Here is a 23,284-nt window from a genome sequence, read left to right on the forward strand (position 1 = left end):
ATAGAGAATTTCTAATTTCATCTAAAATATTATCCAGAGAAATTTTTGCTGCTATCTTTGATGCAATATTTTTTATTTCGTCTGTTGTTACAAATAAGTGACCTAAATCATTCCGATGCCCAATATGTATTTTCTGATATGTGTGTGTGTGTGAGATTATGGCAAAGCCTTGAGGGCTATCTGTCTAAGGGGAGGGATGCCTTCGTGGAGCACTTTCGGTTTAATCCTAGTATCCGGTGCACACGGGATTTGGCTACTTTTGGTGACTTTATGATGAGCAGTAAAAACGGGACATATACGATGAGTAGTTAACGGGTCATTCAAAGAAAATACACAGTTAAACATAGAATATACTATTTATATAGTATATATAGTATGTGTGTATAGTATATATATAGACGTTCTTTGGATCATTTTTGGTGTTGGCGATAATTTTCAAAGTCGCGCCAAAGCTGCACCGTATACTAGGATTTTACCACACTTTCTAAGGGAAACTGGTTCGTATACACGTTACACATGGGGAAAACCATGAAAACGCCCATGCAGCCAGTCCGTTCGCGGGATTCGAACCTCGGACCGAACTACCAGTGTTCAGCGACTTTACCGCTCGGCCGCTGGTGGGCCCTATTTTTCTGATATGACACTACACATTTGCCATCTGTATGTTCTGTTACTTTTAATTCAGCTGGGGAATATGCATTTATTTTATTGCTATCAAGGATTTTTAAGTGACGCAAACCTTTACTTTCTGATATAAAATTTCCTGAACAGTGGCATTACACCACGTATATTAAATATGCTTACTCCATAAGAAATTTTGACTTTGTATTATTTTCAATTTCTGCCTTCTATGCCAAAAAATCATCAAATGAATTAAATTCCAGCTCAGTATGATTCAAATCAACATCATGAACATTATTGAAATGAAATATTATTTCTCGCTTTTCAAAATTAGCATAACATACAGGACACACATAATTACCTGTTAGAAGTATGAATTTTATTTTGATGATATTTCCAATTTTTTAGGTCACTAAATTTCAGATAGCAGTCCTCACATTTGTAGCTTGGTGATCGACCACTTTTTAAAGAATAAATAATGTAGTATTATTAGAGTGTAGTGTGTTGGTATGGCGTTTCAAACTGCATTTATTTTGGTACGTTTTTAAGCAATCAGAGCATACAAAATTATTCTCAGCCACACTAAAATTATTTGCACAATCAACCATACTATTAGAACTTAGTTTTCAGAGACTCAATTAATGTAGTATTATTGTAATGAAATTTATATGCATGGCGTTTCAAATTGTATCTATAGTTGAAAGTTTTAAGCAATCACAGCAAACAAAATTACTCTCAGCTATACTAAAATCATTTGCACAATGAACCATATCACTCGCAACACAATCAGAATTATCAGACATACCACAATTGGTATTATCGCACACGGTTATTCCTTCCTGATTTTGATTCGATTTAGAATCAAAAACACCTTCTGAGGAAACAGAAGTATTTGGCCCTGAAATGGGCAGTTTTTCTTGATTTTGTGCAGAAGATATAATAATCAAAGCAAAATAAAAAAAAGAGAACTGTATCAGCGATCACACGCTACCACAGCAGTCAAAGAGCAGAGTAAATAATAGTAAATACAAGGCGCCTTCAGGAAAATGACGACTTGCGCAGTAACCTGCGCAGATGTTCAGGGAGGAACCAGGAGGAAACTAGCGTCTGAGGGGCTAGACGCTTGTCAATAACAAAAACGTATAAGGCGGGAAAATATAGTTGCCAGATACAATATTACTTTCGAAATTCGGATATTCGCTTAAGCAAGGCCAAGGCAAAGAATATGTATTGATAGTTCTTTGGCCAAGGTTCCTAAAATATTAGTACAGTACGTATATTAGTATAGTAAAATATAGTAAGAAGTATTTTACCGATCCTGAGCAAGGCCGATTGAGCATAAGTTAGTTTAAGCAAATTGGGGTATGATATGGATAGATAATGTAGCTGGATTTCTTTGTGGCAATAATGCTTCTTTACAAAACTGAATTATAATTAGTTATGGGTGTGTTAGATGATATTGTTAAAAAAGTTAAGCAAATATACTTGGTATATGAATTGCGTACAGCAATATCGATGTTAGAACCGTGGGAAAAGCGGTTGTTTAGTATCCTTTTTTGCCTTCTGACGAAGAATTTTAGTTTTGTTAAATTAATTGATTTTGAGTATCAGAGTGTATTGCATGTGTAGGATCGATATGATAATATTAATTGCACATCTAGAAATTTTATTTATATGTAGATTATTATAAATTATATGCGACTAACAGGCGCCCGAAAATATGTGTTGTTCTTTTGGCAGAGTTTTTTTTTTTTTTTTTTTTTGGTTTGTTTGTTTTCTTCCCATTTCAAGGAGAAACTGTGGTCGCATTTGCAGATTTATATTATTATTTTCTTCTTTATTAATATTTTTTCTGAATTTTTTAACAACGAATAGATAGAAATAGTATTGGGTTTTCATCCGCAGAGAACCAGTTGGCGCCGTTGCATTTTCACTCGCCAAGCTCGCCGTTCATTGACGATGAGCGGATCCGTAAACGTGATTGGAAGCACTTCCGCAGAGAACCCGGTAAATGTAAACATCGCCAACTTTGGCGATAATAATTCAAACTTGATAAACCAGCGGATTTATCGTATTCGCTTGTTCGAAGTTTGCAACCATTCCTCTCGCGCTCATTTTGTTGAATTACCGCTGTCGTTGTTCGCATTTGCAGATTTATATTATTCTCTCTTATTTATTATTATTTTTTAACAACGAATAGATAGAAATATTTTCGTAGATAGATGCCGGTTCTCGATTCGGGATGAAAGGAAGAAAATACGGGGGTGACGGGTGAATGCTAATTTGAAACACGGTTGTTCACGTTGTGTTCTTAATTATTAACAGCTCAAAGAACCAGCAATTTAAATAATACTTTTACTTTTATTATTGGTTATTGTCATCTAAAATTATGAGAATAAATCAATTTTTCTGGCGTAAAATTTTAACAAGATAATATATTGTTAATGCTTTTCTAAATAACCTTTCAGAGGATGGCAGGTGTGACATAAATAGATGATTAAATTGAAATAAAAAATATTATTGATTATTTAAGATGACAGAATAGTTTGATGCATCACCATGGTCATCACAATTAGCAAACAACTGCTGGTGTAAGGAATATATTGTTTTCTGTGTTAACTGGAATTTAAGACAATTTTTTTTTTCGTTTGTCACGTTTAACCAGTTAATTTCAGTACATTAATACTAATTTATATTTTTGGTTGATCTTTACATTATGGTAACTTGGCGATTTTTTGGCGAAAATTTCACAACCAACTCTCCTACAGCAACCCTCTATTTTTTTTTCCCCGCCGCCATTTTGTCTTCACGAAGTAAAGACATGTTTCTTTTCTTCTTATATACTGAACACTTCTTCCAACAATCTACTAGCCGAATTACACTTATGCTAGAAATTTTATCAAACAAAACTGCTTAATCATGACAAATATTCACTGCAAAATTGGGAAAAAGTGCACAATACCATACACCTTACGCGTTTTTAAAAATAACACATACACATAAACCATGTACACGCCGACTTATTTTTACTTAAAAAAAATCCCAGAATTGCACAAAAATGGCATTGTGCACACTCTTCACTATATCCATGTACATTGCGTTTTTCTCATAAATTAGAAAAATTTCACGAAAATACATGACAATTTTCTCAGTCTTTAAACCCGGTAAAAAGAACATATATGAAATTACCTGATCCCGGAAAAGTATTTACCCTTTACAAATATGAACATTTCCACGTATAAAATAAATAAAATATCCAAAAACTTTTACCTCTAAATCATCTATTACATTATACACGTCACCAACGAATTCATACCGCAAGCATTACAAATACTTAGTATCAAATATTTAAATTATTTCCATGCATGTTTATTTCAACTTAAACGTATACCAAATTCCTACAAACATAAAATTCACAAAAAAACTATCATTTAATTAAAATATCACTAAACCATGTACACGTCGACTTATTTTTACTTAAAAAAACATCCCAGAATTGCACAAAAATGGCATTGCGCACACTCTTCACTATATCCATGTACACTGCTTTTTTCTCATAAATTAGAAAAATTTCACGAAAATACATGACAATTTTCTCAATCTTTAAACCCGGTAAAAAGAACATATATGAAATTACCTGATCGCGAAAAAGTATTTACCCTTTACAAATATGAACATTTCCACATATAAAATAAATAAAATATCCAAAAACTTTTACCTCTAAATCATCTATTACATTATACACGTCACCAACGAATTCATACCGCAAGTATTACAAATACTTAGTATCAAATATTTAAATTATTTCAACTTAAACGTATACCAAATTCCTACAAACATAAAATTCACAAAATAACTATCATTTCATTAAAATATAATTAAATTCAAAAACACTACTTAAAATATAAATGAGCACATACATTAAATTAATAAAAATTACTTACAATCCTAATTACTTTAAACTAAATCATTGCTAATAACAATTTTCCCAATAATACCAAATTCCTTTCCACCTTACATTTAGAACAATGCATAAAAATAATATCCTCAAATAATTAAAAATACTAACTTACCTAATCTTCTTCAGAATCTTGATTACGTGGCGGATACACTTTTCTAATTCATTCAATAAAATTATTTAAAGATTTTTCTGCGAATTTTTCCTCCATACTTCCTCCGCTAAATAAAAAGCAAACTTCTCTTTATCACAATGCCTAAATACCCATTTCGAATCACTTTAGTTAGGGCCATGGGATCCAAAAATTACACAACACTGTTTCACACAACACAGAATAAAGCTAAATACAAAATTTCCACATTTTTTCCCGATTTCCCCCCTTTTCCGATTAAAGAACCGTAATTCGTCCATTAGTATCACATGACATATCCCATGATCTCTCATTTCCCTCACGCAAAATAATGCGTAATCGGAACTGAGTACTGCTCACATTATTACCAAAGTCCCAGGTAGTAACCTTTATCACCTCCAAAATGTCGCCAAACTACCAGTTACCATATTGTAAAGATCAACCATATTTTTAAATGAATTTTTATTTCCATTATAAATGCTTATATATTGATGCATCACAATTAGCAAACAACTGCTGGTGTAAGGAATATATTGTTTTCTGTGTTAACTGGAATTTAAGACAATTTTTTTTTCGTTTGTCACGTTTAACCGGTTAATTTCAGTACATTAATACTAATTTATATTTTTAAATGAATTTTTATTTCCGTTATAAATGCTTATATATTGTCTTATACTTAATATATTCTTTTCTGTGCTAACTTGAATTTAATACAAATTTATTTTCGTATATCACGTTTAACCAGTTAGCTTTACATCTACATGCTTATTCTCTGTGAATTTTTTCTACTATATGCTTAATACAGTCAAAAGTCGTTAATCCGGACTCGTCGGGACTTCGGCAATTCCGGATTATCGATTTTTCCGGATTATAGATCATCAGTTTAAATCTGGTAAGATGGCATGCAGAAATTACAAAATTAAAAATATGAAACCGTAATTTATGAAATAAAGAACAATTATGATCTAAAGGGTATCAAAATTTACAAAAAAAAAAAAAAAAAGCTTAATATTTATTTGTTTACTTTATTAAACATTTCCTTCAATGTAAGTTGCTTCGTTTCATGTGATAATATTTTCTCTTTAATTCTATTAAACAGACATAATTTCTTGTTTAGTTACAAAGTTCCGCTGTTCAAGTCCTATAATTGCTGTGTTGAGAATACCGACTAATTTGTCAATCGAAATGTTTTCATTTTCAATAACCTCTGGGTCACTTTCTTCACTATCGGAAGCGAATTATAATGACGAGGAACTTGATTTAAATCATATCAAAGACAGAATGAAATACTACACTTAGTATGGAATTATAAACCAAATAAAATAAAAACATCTGCCCTGAAGATAAGGATAGTGTTGACAGATCAACTCCCAATCCGCCACATGAAATTGATAAACAGATTTCGGATCTCTCGCTTTGTAGATACAAATTACATATTAGTAAATATATATCGGAAATTCTATTTGACATAATCTTTCTAATCTATCATAATCTAATAATGACGTTTCTGCCCCCCCCCCCTCTGCCGCAGAGCAGCGTGAAATTGATAAACAGATTTCAGATTTCAAAACATACTTTCGCTTTGTAGTAAATATATATCGGAAATTCTATTTGACATAATCAAACGTTCAAGCTTACTTTTATAAAATTGCTCTGACAGTCTGCAAAAAATAATAAGCCGGATCCAATTCGAAGATTAAGGAACAACGCAATCGGCAACATTAACTGAATTAGATAACTTTAGCTTAGCGTATAACTCCGTTACAATTTAAACGCGCATGCGCACAAACATATTCGCAGCCGTAAGGGTCTTACGCGCTCTCGTAAACGCCTGTGCACATGCGTGAACGCGACGCATGCGCAGAAAGTTTGTAGCTTTGAGGTCCGGATTATGGGTGTCCGAATTAACGACTTTTGACTGTATATTGTTTTGTCTGCTAACTTGAATTTACATGCAATAAAAATCACGTTTACAAAATATCGTTTGCGGCTCGGCTCATCGTCGATGAACTGCGAGCTTGGCGAGTAAAAATGCAACGGTGCCAGCGGGTTCTTTCCCGAAGCGCCAACGGGTTCTCTGCGGATGAAAATGTAAATTCAAATTAGCAGACAAAAAAATATATTAAGCATATGGTAGTAAAAATTCACAGATAATAAGCATGTAGATGTAAAACTAACCGGTTAAACGTGATATACGAAAATAAATGTGTATTAAATTCAAGTTAGCACAGAAAAGAATATATTAAGCATAAGACAATATATAAGGATTTATAACGGAAATAAAAATTTATTTAAAAATATAAATTAGTATTAATATACTGAAATTAACCGGGGTGCTACTTTGGTAGACAGTTGCACGGATTTTTGGCGATTTACGTTGGCGCGATTTCTACAAACGTCAGCCATCTTGAAAAACGCTGTTTTTACGCATAGTAAAGTATTCGAAACTTAAAAAATAAATATCGTTAGAAATAATGGATTAATTTTTTTGTTAAAAATGTCGTTTTTTAAGATGGCAGGCAAGTGTAAATAAATACATTTACTATTTATACTCATTTACTATGAGTTTATGACTCATTTACTATGAGTTATTACATTTTTATACTCATTTACTATGAGTATAAAATACTAAAGTAAGGTTAAATTATTACTTTCATATAGCATAGAAATAGAATAAAAATATTACTATAAAAACATTGCGCCAACGTTTAATTGGATTAAAATATTACATAAATTGAATATGAATTAAAAACCATCATACCAACGTTTAAAAGAATTAAAATATTACTTAAATTAAATACTTTAAAATAAGTAAATAAGAACGCTTCGTACACTAAAGTGACAGCAATTAGTTTATTGTTGGTAAAAAAGGAGGAATGTCTAATAATTTTCTTACCATTACAGCGGTTATTTCTTCCAACATGACCACAATATCATATAGGGCTGTCTCAGAATCGGCTCTTCTAATGGTCTTCATCTGTGATCTACACTTTCGCACTTCATTGAAGAAACAATTAGCGACGTTTCCTTCAAAAATTTAAAATAAATTTCCTCTGACCCTTGTAAGAATTTATAAATAAATCTTTGATTAGGAAAGCCAGGCTGGCGAAAATAAGGTCTCAAAGGACAATTTTTTCATTCCGAAACCAAAAATTCTTGGTACTTATCAAAAACAACATTCATCTTTGAAGGAATTCGAAGATATGAATTAAATTTTAAAATGGCGCGGTAATGCACAAATTTTCAGCAACCTATCAGGGAGCTGATTACAGCTCATGAATGCACAAATATTCTAAAACCAATCAGAGAGCTGATTACATCACGCCTAGAATTAAAATTATTTAAATAATCATACATAATAAAATCATTTTAAAAAAGAAATGCAAAATTAAATTGTATTTTAATATTTAACAGCCATAAATAATGTTTAAAATATTAGATTAAATTTATAGATATTAAAACCAATTACTTTTAAAGTAAGGTGACGTCACTGATTACATCATCCACAGCATAAAATTTCATAAGATATGATAAAGAATAAAATTTTTATTTCAAATAAAAATGCAAAATTAAATTGATTTTTAATATTTAGAAGCCATAAATAATATTTAAAACACGGAATTTATGCATAATAACATGCATTATTTACCATAAATAACTTATCCAGCAATGGGTTTACCATAAGTCGTATTACTCGCCAAAAGAAAAATTGCCAAAATCCGTGCAACCGTCTACCAAAGTAGCACCTTAACCGGTTAAGCGTGATATATGAAAAAAATTTTTCTTAAATTCCAGTTAACATAGAAAACAATATATTCCTTACACCAGCAGTGGTTTGCTAATTTTGATGACCATGGTGATGCATCAAACTATTCTGGCATCTTAGATAATCAATATTTTTTATTTCAATTTAATCATCTATTTATGTCACACCTGCCATCCTCTGAAAGGTTATTGTTAGAAAAGCAATAACAATATGTTATGTTGTTAAAATTTTACTCCATAAAAATTGATTTATTCTCATAATTTTAGATGACAATAACCAATAATAAAAATAAAAGCATTACTTAATTATTTAAAATGCACGTGCACATTTTTTCGGTCTATGAAATCAAATTATTTTAGACTTTGGAAACCTCATGGTTCTTAGAGCTGTTAATAATTAAGAATACAACGTGAACAGCCGTGTTACAAATTAGCATTCACCTCTCCTTTCATCCCGAACCGAGAACCGGCATCTATCTACGAAAATATTTCTATCTATTCGTTGTTAAAAATTCAGAAAAAATAATAATAAATAAGAGAAGAATAATATAAATCTGTAAATGCGAACAACGACAGTGTTAATTCAACAAAATAAACGCAAGAGAATGGTTGCAAACTTCGAACAAGCGAATAGGATAAATCTGATGGGTTACCAAGTTTGAACTATTATCGCCAATGTTGGCGATGTTTACGTTTACCGGGTTCTCTGCGGAAGTGCTTCCATAGTATTTTCGCAGATATATGCCAGTTCTCGGTTCGCGATGAAAGGAAGAAAATACAGCGGGAAGGGTGAATGCTAATTTGTAACACGGCTGTTGACGTTGTGTTCTTAATTAGTAAGAGCTCTAAGAACCATGAGGTTTTCAACCTCTAAAATAATTTGTTTTCGTAGGCCGCAAAAATGTGCATGTGCATTTTAAATAATTAAGAAATGCTTTTTTTTTTATTATTGGTTATTGTCATCTAAAGTTATGAGAATAAATCAATTTTTATGGCATAAAATTTTAACAAGAAAATATATTGTTAATGCTTTTCTAACCTTTCAGAGGATAAATAGATGATTAGGTTGATCTTTACATTATGGTAACTTGGCGATTTTTTGGCAAAAATTTGGCGACCAACTCTCCTACAGCAACCCTCTATTTTTTTTCCCCGCCGCCATTTTGTCTTCACGAAGTAAAGACATGTTTATTTTCTTTTTATCTACTGAACACTTCTTCCAACAATCTACTAGCCGAATTACACTTATGCTAGAAATTTTATCTAACAAAACTGCTTAACCATGACAAATATTCACTGCAAAATTTCGAAAAAGTGCACAATACCATACTCCTTACGCGTTTTTCAAAATAACACATACACATAAACCATGTACACGTCGACTTATTTTTACTTAAAAAAACATCCCAGAATTACACAAAAAGGGCATTGCGCACACTCTTCACTATATCCATGTACACTGCTTTTTTCTCATAAATTAGAAAAATTTCACGAAAATACATGACAATTTTCTGAATCTTTAAACCCGGTAAAAAGAACATATATGAAATTACCTGATCGCAAAAAAGTATATACCCTTTCCAAATATAAACATTTCCACATATAAAATAAATAAAATATCCAAAAACTTTTACCTCTAAATCATCTATTATATTATGAACGTCACCAACGAATTCATACCGCAAGCATTACAAATACTTAGTGTCAAATATTTAAATTATTTCCATGCACGTTTACTTCAACTAAAACGTATACCAAATTCCTACAAACATAAAATTCACAAAATAACTATCATTTAATTAAAATATCACTAAACCATGTACATGTCGACTTATTTTTACTTAAAAAAACATCCCAGAATTGCACAAAAATGGCATTGCGCACACTCTTCACCATATCCATGTACGCTCCTTTTTTCTCATAAATTAGAAAAATTTCACGAAAATACATGACAATTTTCTGAATCTTTAAACCCGTTAAAAAGAACATATATGAAATTACCTAATAACGAAAAAGTATATACCCTTTCCAAATATGAACATTTCTACGTATAAAATAAATAAAATATCCAAAAACTTTTACCTCTAATTTATCTATTATATTATAAACGTCATCAATGAATTCATACCGCAAACATTACAAATACTTAGTGTCAAATATTTAAATTATTTCCATGCACGTTTACTTCAACTAAAACGTATACCAAATTCCTACAAACATAAAATTCACAAAATAACTATCATTTAATTAAAATATAATTAAATTCAAAAACACTACTTAAAATATAAATAAGCACATACATTAAATTAATAAAAATTAGCTTACAATCCTAATTACTTTAAACTAAATCATTGCTAATAACAATTTTCCCAATAATACCAAATTACGGTAAAATCCTAGTACAGTGAAAAGTTGTTAATTCGGACACCCATAATCCAGAATGATCTATAATCCGGACCTCAAAGCTAAAAACTTTCTGCGCATGCGCAGAGGCATTTACGCATGCGCGTAAGACCTTTACGCGCATATGCTTGTGCGCAAGTGCAGAATACGTTTTCGCGTGCGCGTTTAACGTATAACGGACGGTATAAGCTAAAATTATACAATTATCTATTTCAGTTAATGTTGATGATTGCGTTATTCCTTAATCTTCGAATTGGATGCAGCTTATTATTTTTTGCAGACTGTAAGAGCAATTTTATAAAAGTAAACTTGAACTTTTGATTATGTCAATTTCTGATTCTGGAGCTCCCAAAGGATCTACAAAACGAAAGTATGTCTCGATGTCCGTCAAACAAAAAGTGGAATTGCTGCAAAAAATGGATAAAGACATGAAGAAGGTGACAGAGAGGTTAGTGAAAATGAAAAAGTTTCGATTGACAAGTTAGTCGGTATTCTCGGCACAGCAATTACGGGACTTGAACAGCAGAGCTTTTTAACTGAACAAGAAATTTTGTCTATTTATAGAATTAAAGAGAAAGTATTATCACATAAAACGAAACAACTTACATTAAAAGAAATGTTTAATAAAGTAAACAAATAAATATTAAGCTTCTTTTTTTGTAAATTTTGATACCCTTTAGATCATAATTGTTCTTTATTTCCTAAAATACAGTTTCATATTTTTAATTTTAGAATTTGTGCATGCCATCTTACGAGATTTAAACTGATGATCTATAATCCGGAATCGCCGAAGTCCCAACGAGTCCGGACTAACGACTTTTGACTGTATACGGTGCACCCTTGGCACGATTTTGAAAATTATCGCCTACACCAAAAATGACCCAAAGAACGTCTATGTATATTACATACACTATATACTATCACTATATACATAGCATATACTATGTATAACTATATATATTCTTTGAATACCCATTTATTACTTGCGTATATGTCCCGTTTTTACAGCTCATAAAAGTAGCCAAATCCTGTGTGCACTGGATACTAGGATTAAACCCAAATTACTTTACTTCCACCTTACATTTAGAACAATGCATAAAAATAATATCCTCAAATAATTAAAAATACTAACTTACCTAATCTTCTTCAGAATCTTCATTACGTGTCCGATAAACTTTTCTTATTTCTGTTTCAGGATCTTTAAAATCATACTTATAGTTCACAGCAAGGTACCAGGTAAAATAAATAACTTAATAAAACATCTTTACTTCTATCTCGCGCAACCTTAAAGAAACACTTATTACTACCCCTTTCAATCCCACTAAATACCCATTTCGAATTCACTTTAGTTAGGGCCATGGGATCCAAAAATTAACGAACACTGTTTCACACAACACAGAATAAAGCCAAATACAAAATTTCCAGATTTTTTCCCGATTTCCCCCTTTTTCCGATTAAAGAACCGTAATTCATCCATTAATATCACATGACATATCCCATGATCTCTCATTTCCCTCACACAAAATAATGCATAATCGGAACTGAGTACTGCTCACATTATTACCAAAGTCCCAGGTATCGCCTCCAAAATGTCGCCAAACTACCAGTTACCATAATGAACTTAATTATTTGAGAGCAGTTGCGATTGACCGTGGATTTTCTCCCGTGATTATTGATAAAGCCGTCAAAAAATTTTCAGATTCCCATCAAAGAAGACATTCCACTGTTAGAAATAATATCAATGACCTTGTCATGCTTCCATTTTATCCTTCTGTTAGCTATAAAATTGCACGGATTCTCCAGAAATTCAATTTTCAAGTCGGTTTCTCCCCTATTAATAAAATTCACCCTTCGATTCTAAAAGATTGCGTTTCTGTCTTGAATTCTTTGGGAATTTATAGTATATCATGTCAGTGTGGTTTAAGATATATTGGCCAAACAAAAAGAGCGTTGAAGTTTCGTATCAAGGAACAGGAATCTTATGTCAAAAAAGGGGAAATTAACAAGTCTTCAATAGCGTATCATAGCTGGACTTTTAACCATAATTTTGATTTTGGGTCTGCAAAAATCATCCAAAAGGCTTCTTCCATAGGCGAAATGGATTTTCTTGAGGCTTTTCACATTCACAAAGATTTAGAAAGTTTAGTTAATGATTTGAAGTCGAATCCAGTCCTTCCTAATGCCTTTAAAATTCTACTGTCTTAATTCAATTATTTTTGCCGATAGATGGCGTTACCTCCTCGCACTTGGTACTACCAGAGGGTATAAAAATCCGTTCAGTGGTTGCTTTCCATTATTTGAAGTTCAGATTTTGAGCGTAATGTGCATTTGCCCCTCGCTCCCTATTTTAACTTCGCTAATATTTCTTTATGCTTGATCAGACAGCCTGGCTCAGTAAAAGTAGGCGGCCAGTGCAACTCTGATTAAAAATCTAGTTATAACCACGTGCAGTGCTGATAAGCACCACGTGTTTCTGCGATTCCTATTTTCTTCTTTCTATGTATTTCTTTCTCCTGATGAGGAGGGACCTTTAGCTGCCCTCGAAATCGATTGAGTGTTTCATTATACCTACGCTAAATATAAGGTTGTTTTTTACGATTTTGATTACCAGTTACCATATTCTAAAGATCAGCCAATGATTAAATTGAAATAAAAAATATTATTGATTATCTAAGATGACAGAATAGTTCGATGCATCACCATAGTCATCAAAATTAGCAAACCACTGCTGGTGTAAGGAATGTATTGTTTTCTGTGTTAACTGGAATTTAAGACAATTTTTTTCCGTATATCACGCTTAACTGGTTAATTTCAGTATATTAATACTAATTTATGTTTTTAAAATGAATTTTTATTTCTGTTATAAATCGTTATATATTGTCTTATGCTTAATATATTCTTTTCTGTGCTAACTTGAATTTAATAAAAACTTATTTTCGTTTAACCGGTTAGTTTTACATCTACATGCTTATTATCTAAAATGCATGCACTAAAAATCACGTTTGCAAAATATCACGTTTACGGCTCAGCTCATCGTCGGTGAACGGCGAGCTTGGCGAGTAAACATGCAACGGCGCCAACGGGTTCTCTGCGGATAAAAACACTCTGAAATTTATCTTGCTGTTATATAATATAAGATATTGGGGTAAAAGTTTACAATTGGGTGCCCCTTGTTTATTGGCAATTCTTTTTTACGCCAAGATCGGCGCCAGGAAGTCACAATTTCAAGATGGTCGCTACACAAAACCAAAATAAGAAGTCGAAGAATTGCATAAGATCTGTGTCCATGTACACATCGATCTGTTTTTAATTCTGTAAAAAATCCTAGAATTGCACAAACTAGGCATTGCGCACTGCCTTAAATATGTCCATGTTTAAGGCATGATGTACACATGAATCTATTTTCATTTAAATAAAATCGGGAAGCTAAAACAAAGTTAAAAGTATTGTGGTAACGAGAAGTGAGGTTTCATCACCAAAATTTGGTAAAATACTAGTATACGGTGTAGCCTTGGTGCGATTTTGAAAATTATCGCCAACACAAAAAAGGATCCAAAGAACGTCTATATACTATATACTATGTGTGTATATACATAATATATACTATATATAACTATATATATTCTTTGAATGACCCGTTTACTACTCATTGTACATGTCCCGTTTTTACTGCTCATCATAAAGTAGCCAAATCCCGTGTGCACCGGATACTAGGATTAAACCCAAAATTTTTTTTAAAATGTCGCCAATCGAAGGGGCACCCAATTCTACACTGATATTGGAATCCACTAGTGTGGTAAGCCACTGAACACTGGTAATTCAGGCTGGGTATATGGGAGTTTTTGTGGTTTTCCTTGCGTGTAACGTAAATCTGAGCCAGTTTCTCGGTTTAATCCTAGTCAAATCTAATCACACATACTATACTATGTGTGTATAGTATATATAGAGAGAGATGTTCTTTGGATCATTTTTGGTGTTGGCGATAATTTTCAAAGTCGCGCCAAGGCTGCACCGTATACTAGGATTTTACCAGTTTGTCTCAAAAAGTCCTTTATGGAGGCATCCTTCCTCTGCTAGCCTGCATATATATTTATTTTCGGAAGCACTTCCGCAGAGAACCCGGTAAATGTAAACATCGCCAACTTTGGCGATAATAGTTAAAACTTGGTAACCCCATCGAATATATCCTATTCGCTTGTTCGAAGTATGCAACCTTTCCTCTTGTGTTTATTTTCTTGAATTATCACTGTCATTGTTCGCATTTGCAGATTTATATTCTTCTTTTCTTATTTATTATTATTTTTTCTGAATTTTTAACAACGAATAGATAGAAATATTTTCGTAGATAGATGCCGGTTCTCGGTTCGGGATGAAAGGAGGGGTGAATGCTACTTTATAACACAGCTTTTCACGTTGTGTTCTTAATTATTAACAGCTCGATAAGAACCATGAGGTTTCCATCGTCTAAAATAATTTGCTTTCGTAGACCGCAAAAAATGTGTATGTGTATTTTAAATAATTAAGCAATGCTTTTATTTTTACTATTGGTTATTGTCACCTAAAATTCTGAGAATAAATCAATTTTTATAGTGTAAAATTTTAACCAGATAATATATTGTTAATGCTTTTCTAACAAAAACCTTTCAGCAGACGGCAGGTGTGATATAAATAGATAATTAAATTGAAATAAAATGGCTAATCTTTGGAATATGGTAACAGGTAGCTTGGCAACATTTTGGAAAGGCAATAAAGGTTACTAGCTAGGACTTTAGCAGCGTACATGGATAAAGTCAAGAGTGTGCGCAATGCCATTTTTGTGCAATTCTGGGATGTTTTTTAAGTGCTAATAGGTCGACGTGTACATAGATGATACCGTGCATGTGCAATTCTTAAAAACGCGGCAAGCAGTTTGCGATTCTGCACTTTTTCCCAATTTCGCACCTAATCTTCATCATGATTAAGCACTTTTGTTCCATAAAAGTTCTAGCATAAACGTAATTCGGCTAGCAGATTGTTGGAAAAAAATGTTAAAAAAAAAATGCCTTTACTTCATAAAAACAAAACGGCGTCCAAACAAAAACTAGCAGGTTGCTGTAGCAGTGTTGGTCGCCAAAAAATCGCCAAGTTACTATAATCCAAAGATTAACCAAAAATATTATTGATCATCTAAGATGACAGAATAGTTTGATGCATAACCATGGTCATCAAAATTAGCAAACCACTGCTGGTGTGAATTAAAGACAAATTTTTTCGTATATCACGATTAACCGGTTAATTTCAGTATATTAATACTAATTTATATTTTTTAAATGAATTTTTATTTCTGTTATAAATGCTTATATATTGTCTTATGCTTAATAATATATTCTTTCCTGTGCTAACTTGAATTTAACACAAATTTATTTTCGTATATCATGTTTGACCGGTTAGTTTTACTTCTACATGCTTATTTTCTGTCAATTTTTACTACCATATGTTTAATATATTCTTTTATCTGCTAACATGAATTACTTACACTAAAAATCACGTTTACAAAATACAGTCAAAAGTCGTTAATCCGGACTCGTCGGGACTTCGGCGATACCGGATTATCGATTTTTCCAGATTATAAATCATCAGTTTAAATCTCGTAAGATGGCTTGCAGAAATTCTAAAATTAAAAATATGAAACCATAATTTATGAAATAAAGAACATTTATATGATCTAAAGGGTATCAAAATTTAAAAAAAAAAAAAAGCTTAATATTTTATTGTTTACTTTATTAAACATTTCTTTCAATGTTAAGTTGCTTAAGTTGCTTTTTCTATGTGATAATACTTTCTCTTTAATTCTATAAACAGACATAATTTCTTGTTCAGTTACAAAGTTCCGCTGTTCAAGTTCCGTAATTGCTGTGCCGAGAATACCGACTAACCTGTCAATCGAAATTTTTTCGTTTTCACTAACCTCTCTGTCACCTTCTTCATGTCTTTATCCATTTTTTGCAGCAATTCCACTTTTTGTTTGATGGACATCGAAACATACTTTGGTTGATCTTTGGATTATGGTAACTTGGCGATTTTTTGGCGAAAATTTGGTGACCAACTCTGCTACAGCAACCCCATATTTTTTTTTTTTTTTGGCGCCATTTTGTCTTCACAAAGTAAAAACATGTTTCTTTTCTTTTTATTTACTCAACACTTTTTCCAACAATCTGCTAGCCAAATTACACTTATGTTAGAAATTTTATGGAACAAATCTGCTTAATCATGACAAATATTAACTGCAAAATTGGGAAAAAGTGCAGAATCGCAAACTCCTTGCCGCGTTTTTCAAAATCGCACATACACAGTAACCATGTACACGTCGACTTATTTTTACTTAAAATAAACATCCCAGAATTTCACAAAAACGGCATTGCGCACACTCTTGACTTTATCCATCTATACTGCTATTTTCTCATAAATTACAAAAATTTTCACGAAAATGCAGGAAAATTTTCTGAATCTTTAAACCTGGTAAAAAGAACATATATGAAATTACCTGATCGCAAAAAGTATATACCCTTTCCAAATATGAACATTTCCACATATAAAATAAATAAAATATCCAAAAACTTTTACCTCTAAATCATCTATTATATTATAAACGTTACCAACGAATTCATACTGCAAGCATTACAAATACTTAGTGTCAAATATTTAAATTATTTCCATGCACGTTTACTTCAACTAAAACGCATACCAAATTCCTACAAACATATAATTCACAAAATAACTATCATTTAATTAAAATATAATTAAACCATGTACATGTCGACTTATTTTTACTTTAAAAAACATCCCAGAATTGCACAAAAATGGCATTGCGCACACTCTTCACTATATCCATGAACACTGCTTTTTTCTCAATAATTAGAAAAATTTCACGAAAATGCATGAAAATTTTGTGAATCTTTAAATTCAGTAAAAAGGACATATATGAAATTACCTGATTGCGAAAAAGTATATACCCTTTCCTAGGATGGACATTTGCACGTATAAAATAAATAAAATATCCAAAAACTTTTACCTCTAAATTATCTATTATAAACGTCACCAACGAATTTATAACAAAACATTAAAAATGATTACAAGTACTTAGTGTCAAATACTTAAATTCTTTCCACGCACATTTACTTCTACTTAAACGTATTCCAAAATACTACAAACATATAACTCTCAAAATCACGATCATTAAATTAAAGTATAATTAAATTAAAAAACACTACTTAAAATATAAATAAGCACATACATTAAATTAATAAAAATTAGCTTACAATCCTAATTACTTCAAACTAAATCATTGCTAATAACAATTTTCCAATAATACCATATTAATTTATTTACTCCTTACATTTAGAACAATGCATAAAAATAATATCCTCAACTAATTAAAAATACTAACTTACCTAATCTTCTACAGAATCTTGAGTGCATGGCGGATCACAAAATGTTCATTTTCACCAGGTTTCTTGCACCGCAATTCAAACTATCTGTAATATCCTTCCTTTCACACAATCTCGTTTCATTCCCACATATTGGACATTCATACTTATCCGCAATTAAGCAATTCTTTTTAATTACACATAAACGTAATAAAAATTTCGGATTTACTTTATATACAGCCATGGGATCCAAATATTAAACAACACTGATTCACAGAACATAGAATGAAACTACTGCTATAAAGTACAGCAGATATTTTTACAAATATATCCCCTTTTCTGATTAAAGAACAGTGATTCGTCCATTAATGTCACATGACATATCTCATGATCTCTCATTTCCCTCGCACAAAATAATGCGTAATCGGAACTGAGTACTTCTCACATTATTCCTAAAGTCCTAGGTAGTAACCTTTATCACCTCCAAAATGTCACCAAACTACCTGTTACCATATTCCAAAGATCAGCCCATACTTTCGTTTTGTAGATCCTTTGGGAGCTCCAGCATCGGAAATTCTATTTGACATAATCGAAAGTTCAAGTTTACTTTTATAAAATTACTCTTACAGTCTGCAAAAAATAATAAGCCTGATCCAATTCGAAGATTAAGAAACAACGCAATCATCAACATTAACTGAATTGGATAATTTTAGCTTATACCCTCCAGTATACATAAAACGCGTATGCGAAAACGTATTCTGCACTTGCGCAAACGCATATGCGCAGTCGTAAACGTCTTACTCGCACGCGTAAACGCCTGTGCGCATGTGTCAACGCGGCACATGCGCAGAAAGTTTTTAGCTTTGAGGTCCGGATTATGGGTGTCCGAATCAACGACTTTTGGCTGTATCATGTTTACGGTGGCGAGTAAAAATGCAACGGTGCCAATGGTTTCTCTGCGGATGAAAACCCTTATTTTCTAATCATAAATACTAGATCCCTATATTTTGTTTGCCCTTTTACAATAACTGTCAGGCAAAAAAAAATTAGCTTGTTTTAATAAAAAAAAAAGAATATTTTTAATTATGAGTTAAATGAAATTTTGGGTTTTCATCCGCAGAGGAAAGAACCCGTTGGCACCCTTGCATTTTACTCGCCAAGCTCGCGGTTCATCGATGATGAGCCGAGCCGTAAACGTGATTTTTAGTGCATGTAAATTCAAGTTAGCAGACGAAACAATATATTAAGCATATGGTGGTAAAAATTCACAGATAATAAGCATGTAGATGTAAAACAAACCGATTAAAAGTGATATACGAAAATAAATTTGTATTGAATTCAAGTTCGCCCAGAAAAGACTATATTATTAAGCATAAGACAATATATAAGCATTTATAACAGAAATAAAAATTTATTTAAAAATATAAATTAGTATTAATATACTGAAATTAACCGGTTAAGCGTGATATATGAAAAAATTTGTCTTAAATTCCAGTTAACACAGAAAACAATATATTCCTTACACCAGCAGTGGTTTGCTAATTTTGATGACCATGGTGATGCATCAAACTATTCTGGCATCTTAGATAATCAATATTTTTTATTTCAATTTAATCATCTATTTATGTCACACCTGCCATCCTCTGAAAGATTATTGTTAGAAAAGCAATAACAATATGTTATGTTGTTAAAATTTTACTCCATAAAAATTGATTTATTCTCATAATTTTAGATGACAATAACCAATAATAAAAATAAAAGCATTACTTAATTATTTAAAATGCACGTGCACATTTTTTCGGTCTATGAAATCAAATTATTTTAGACTTTGGAAACCTCATGGTTCTTAGAGCTGTTAATAATTAAGAATACAACGTGAACAGCCGTGTTACAAATTAGCATTCACCTCTCCTTTCATCCCGAACCGAGAACCGGCATCTATCTACGAAAATATTTCTATCTATTCGTTGTTAAAAATTCAGAAAAAATAATAATAAATAAGAGAAGAATAATATAAATCTGCAAATGCGAACAACGACAGTGTTAATTCAACAAAATAAAAGCAAGAGAATGGTTGCAAACTTCAAACAAGCGAATAGGAATAATTTGCTTCCGATAGTGAAGAAAGTGATACAGAGGTTATTGAAAACGAAAAAATTTTGTTTGACAAATTAGTCGGTATTCTTGACACAGCAATTCTAGGACTTCAACAGCGGAACTTTGTAACTGAAGAAGAAATTATGTCTGTTTATAGAATTAAAGAGAAAGTATTATCACATAAAACGAAGCAATGTAAACAACTTACATTGAAAGAAATGTTTAATAAAGTAAACAAATAAATATTAAGCTTTTTTTTTTTTTTTTTTTTTTTTTTTTTTTTTTTTTTTTGTAAATTTTGATACCCTTTAGATCATAATTGTTCTTTATTTCATAAATTACGGTTTCATGTTTTTAATTTTATAATTTCTGCATGCCATCTTACCAGATTTAAACTGACGATCTATAATCCGGAATCGCCGAAGTCCCGACGAGTCCGGATTAACGACTTTTGACTGTATCATGAATACACATCAAATAGTTTTCTGGTTGCAATTTTCTAATTTCGACTATGCGTAATGTATGCCTTACACATGCGTGTGTTGAAAGAAACGTTTAATAAAGTAAACAAATAAATATTAAGTTTTTTTTTTTTAGTAAATTTTGATACCCTTTAGATCGTTATTGCTCTTTATTTCATAAATTACGGTTTCATATTTTTAATTTTATAATTTCTGCATGGCATCTTACCAGATTTAAACTGATGATCTAGAATCCGAAAAATCGATAATCCGGAATCGCCGAAGTCCCGACGAGTCCGCATTAAAGACTTTTGACTGTATGTGACTTTTTCCCCTTTTCCCCCCTGTAGAACTTTCTGTTACTCTCTTTTTGTTTTAAGCAGCATAATGATTTGTTTACTCTACAGTTTGGTTTATGAGCTTCTTATTGAAAGAAGTTTGAAATAATCAAGTTCATTCTCGTCATAAAATTCAGGTTTCATTTCTCTTCTTCCCGTAAAATCATTTATTATTACTTTTCTTCAGTGAAATTATCATATAGTTTTTTCCATGCAAATCTCCTTTAAGAAACCAATGTTAGAGGACTGGCATGTTTCTTCTTCTCTAAAAAACAAAACACAGTTATAATTTTACACCACCATCGTACCTGAAAATGTCCATTTTAATTACATCATAGGAAGATGATAAAACTTTTACAATATGTAGTTGATAATAGATAATTAATGACTTAAACTGTATCATGTTAAGAATGTAATATTAGTAAAACTGGGAAAAAAAATATTTTTAAACGGTTTGTCAAATATACTCAATAATTAACTATTCATTTATGTCTTAATTAAAAAATTTTCTGTTATTTATTATTTGAAATGGATTATGTGCCATATTAGCATTTATTACTAAATCCAATCCCTGTAAAATTTTCAGAAAAAAAAATTTTTATTACTCAGAAGCCAAAAACAAAAATTGTCTAGATCTGAAAATTGAATTGTTTAATCTAGGTCATTGTGGGGTTTATCCTTTCTCTTAAAAAAAAAAAAAAAAAAAAAAAAAAAAAAAAACTTTTATATGTAAAATTAAATTTAGAAATTCTCGAAAGGCCTGTTTCTATTAGCCACTTTAGTACTTTCTGATTATCTGTATCTCCGATTTAAACATTCAGTAGAATTATTCTGGTTTCGTTCCATTTTCAGCTGTACTCATGACGTACAATCTCTATGCATGGTAGTACAACACATACGTTTAAGTGCATGTGGCTTTAAAAAACTTTCTATTGTCATTTTCCTGAACAGTAGCTTTCAGTTATAAAAATGTAAATATTGGACAAATAGATCTTTGTTTTTTCCTCATAAAATTTCTTCCATCTTATTATTTATGAACAAAACATTACAAGTAAGTCGTGAAGACAGTGAAATATTTTTTGTCAGTTCATAAAGTCACCGATAAATTATGTGATGTAATATTAAATGAATTAAACTATATGCAAGAAATGTACATTGTCTACATTTAATCAAAATATGCTGTTGTTTCGATGACTTAAATTATTTTGAATAAATATCGGATAGTAATATTTTGAAAATGTTAAGAATGCTAAGTGTGCATTTTGGTTAATCGTGAGATTAACAGTGAACTCTTGTATTTTATAATATCCAAACAGAGAAAATATTCTTTAACTGAACATTAGATAGTGCTTTGTTGCTTCTGATTGGAATGTCATGTTATACAACATACTTGTTTTTACCACGATATACCAGAAGTGTGATTGCATATTTCAATAGCTAATTTTGCTTAAAAAATCATGAATTATTTATATTTTTATACTTTTGCTGTATATATTTCTTACCACTGTTTGAAAAGAAATGGTAAACTTTTTCATCATGTGCATTTTTCCTGTGCATCAATAACATAAAAGTTGCAAATTTAAAACCATTTTTTCCCTATCAATAACTTTATTGCAATGTTAGTAAATATTATGTCTGTGAAGTGATTACATGAATAAAATGGTTCTAGTCTATGTTCAGTTTATTTCAGTTATACTTTTCATAAATAGCAAAACACACAATATTTTCAATGCTAACATAGTCATAACATATCATTTCTGGTTCAGTTCCATCAGCCATCGGATCTGTATTACAAGGAAGGTAAATAATCTGTTTTAACATATCTGCATCTTCCATCTATGTAATGTAGCTTTTAAGTTTTCGTAAAATTCTACTTTTTCTTATAATTTTTTAATATTTTTTATTATGTTATCAAAAGCAAAAACCAAAAGGGTAAAAGCTGGGTTTAATTTTATAATAGTTTCAAACTGTATAACTGTTTACTATGCTGTTTTATTGCTTTATATTTTCCCATGACAATGTATGCATATTCCACACATAATTGTGATAATTGATAAGAAGCTAATACATATTTTGAGATATCAAAAATAGGATTTAAACAGTTG

General features: G+C 31.2%; 1 long non-coding RNA gene across 1 annotated transcript; it reads left to right on the forward strand.

The window, feature by feature from the left end:
* Positions 1-1,142: 1,142 nt before the first annotated feature.
* Positions 1,143-22,852, forward strand: LOC146995972 (uncharacterized). The gene is made up of 2 exons (XR_015042730.1): positions 1,143-2,167; positions 22,523-22,852. It is a non-coding gene; the product is annotated as an uncharacterized LOC146995972 (long non-coding RNA).
* The last annotated feature ends 432 nt before the right edge of the window (positions 22,853-23,284 follow it).

Source organism: Stegodyphus dumicola, chromosome 8 (assembly GCF_044657685.1).
Source record: "Stegodyphus dumicola isolate Sdum_Otavi_A_Nest chromosome 8, ASM4465768v1".
Taxonomy (NCBI): Eukaryota; Metazoa; Arthropoda; class Arachnida; order Araneae; family Eresidae; genus Stegodyphus; species Stegodyphus dumicola.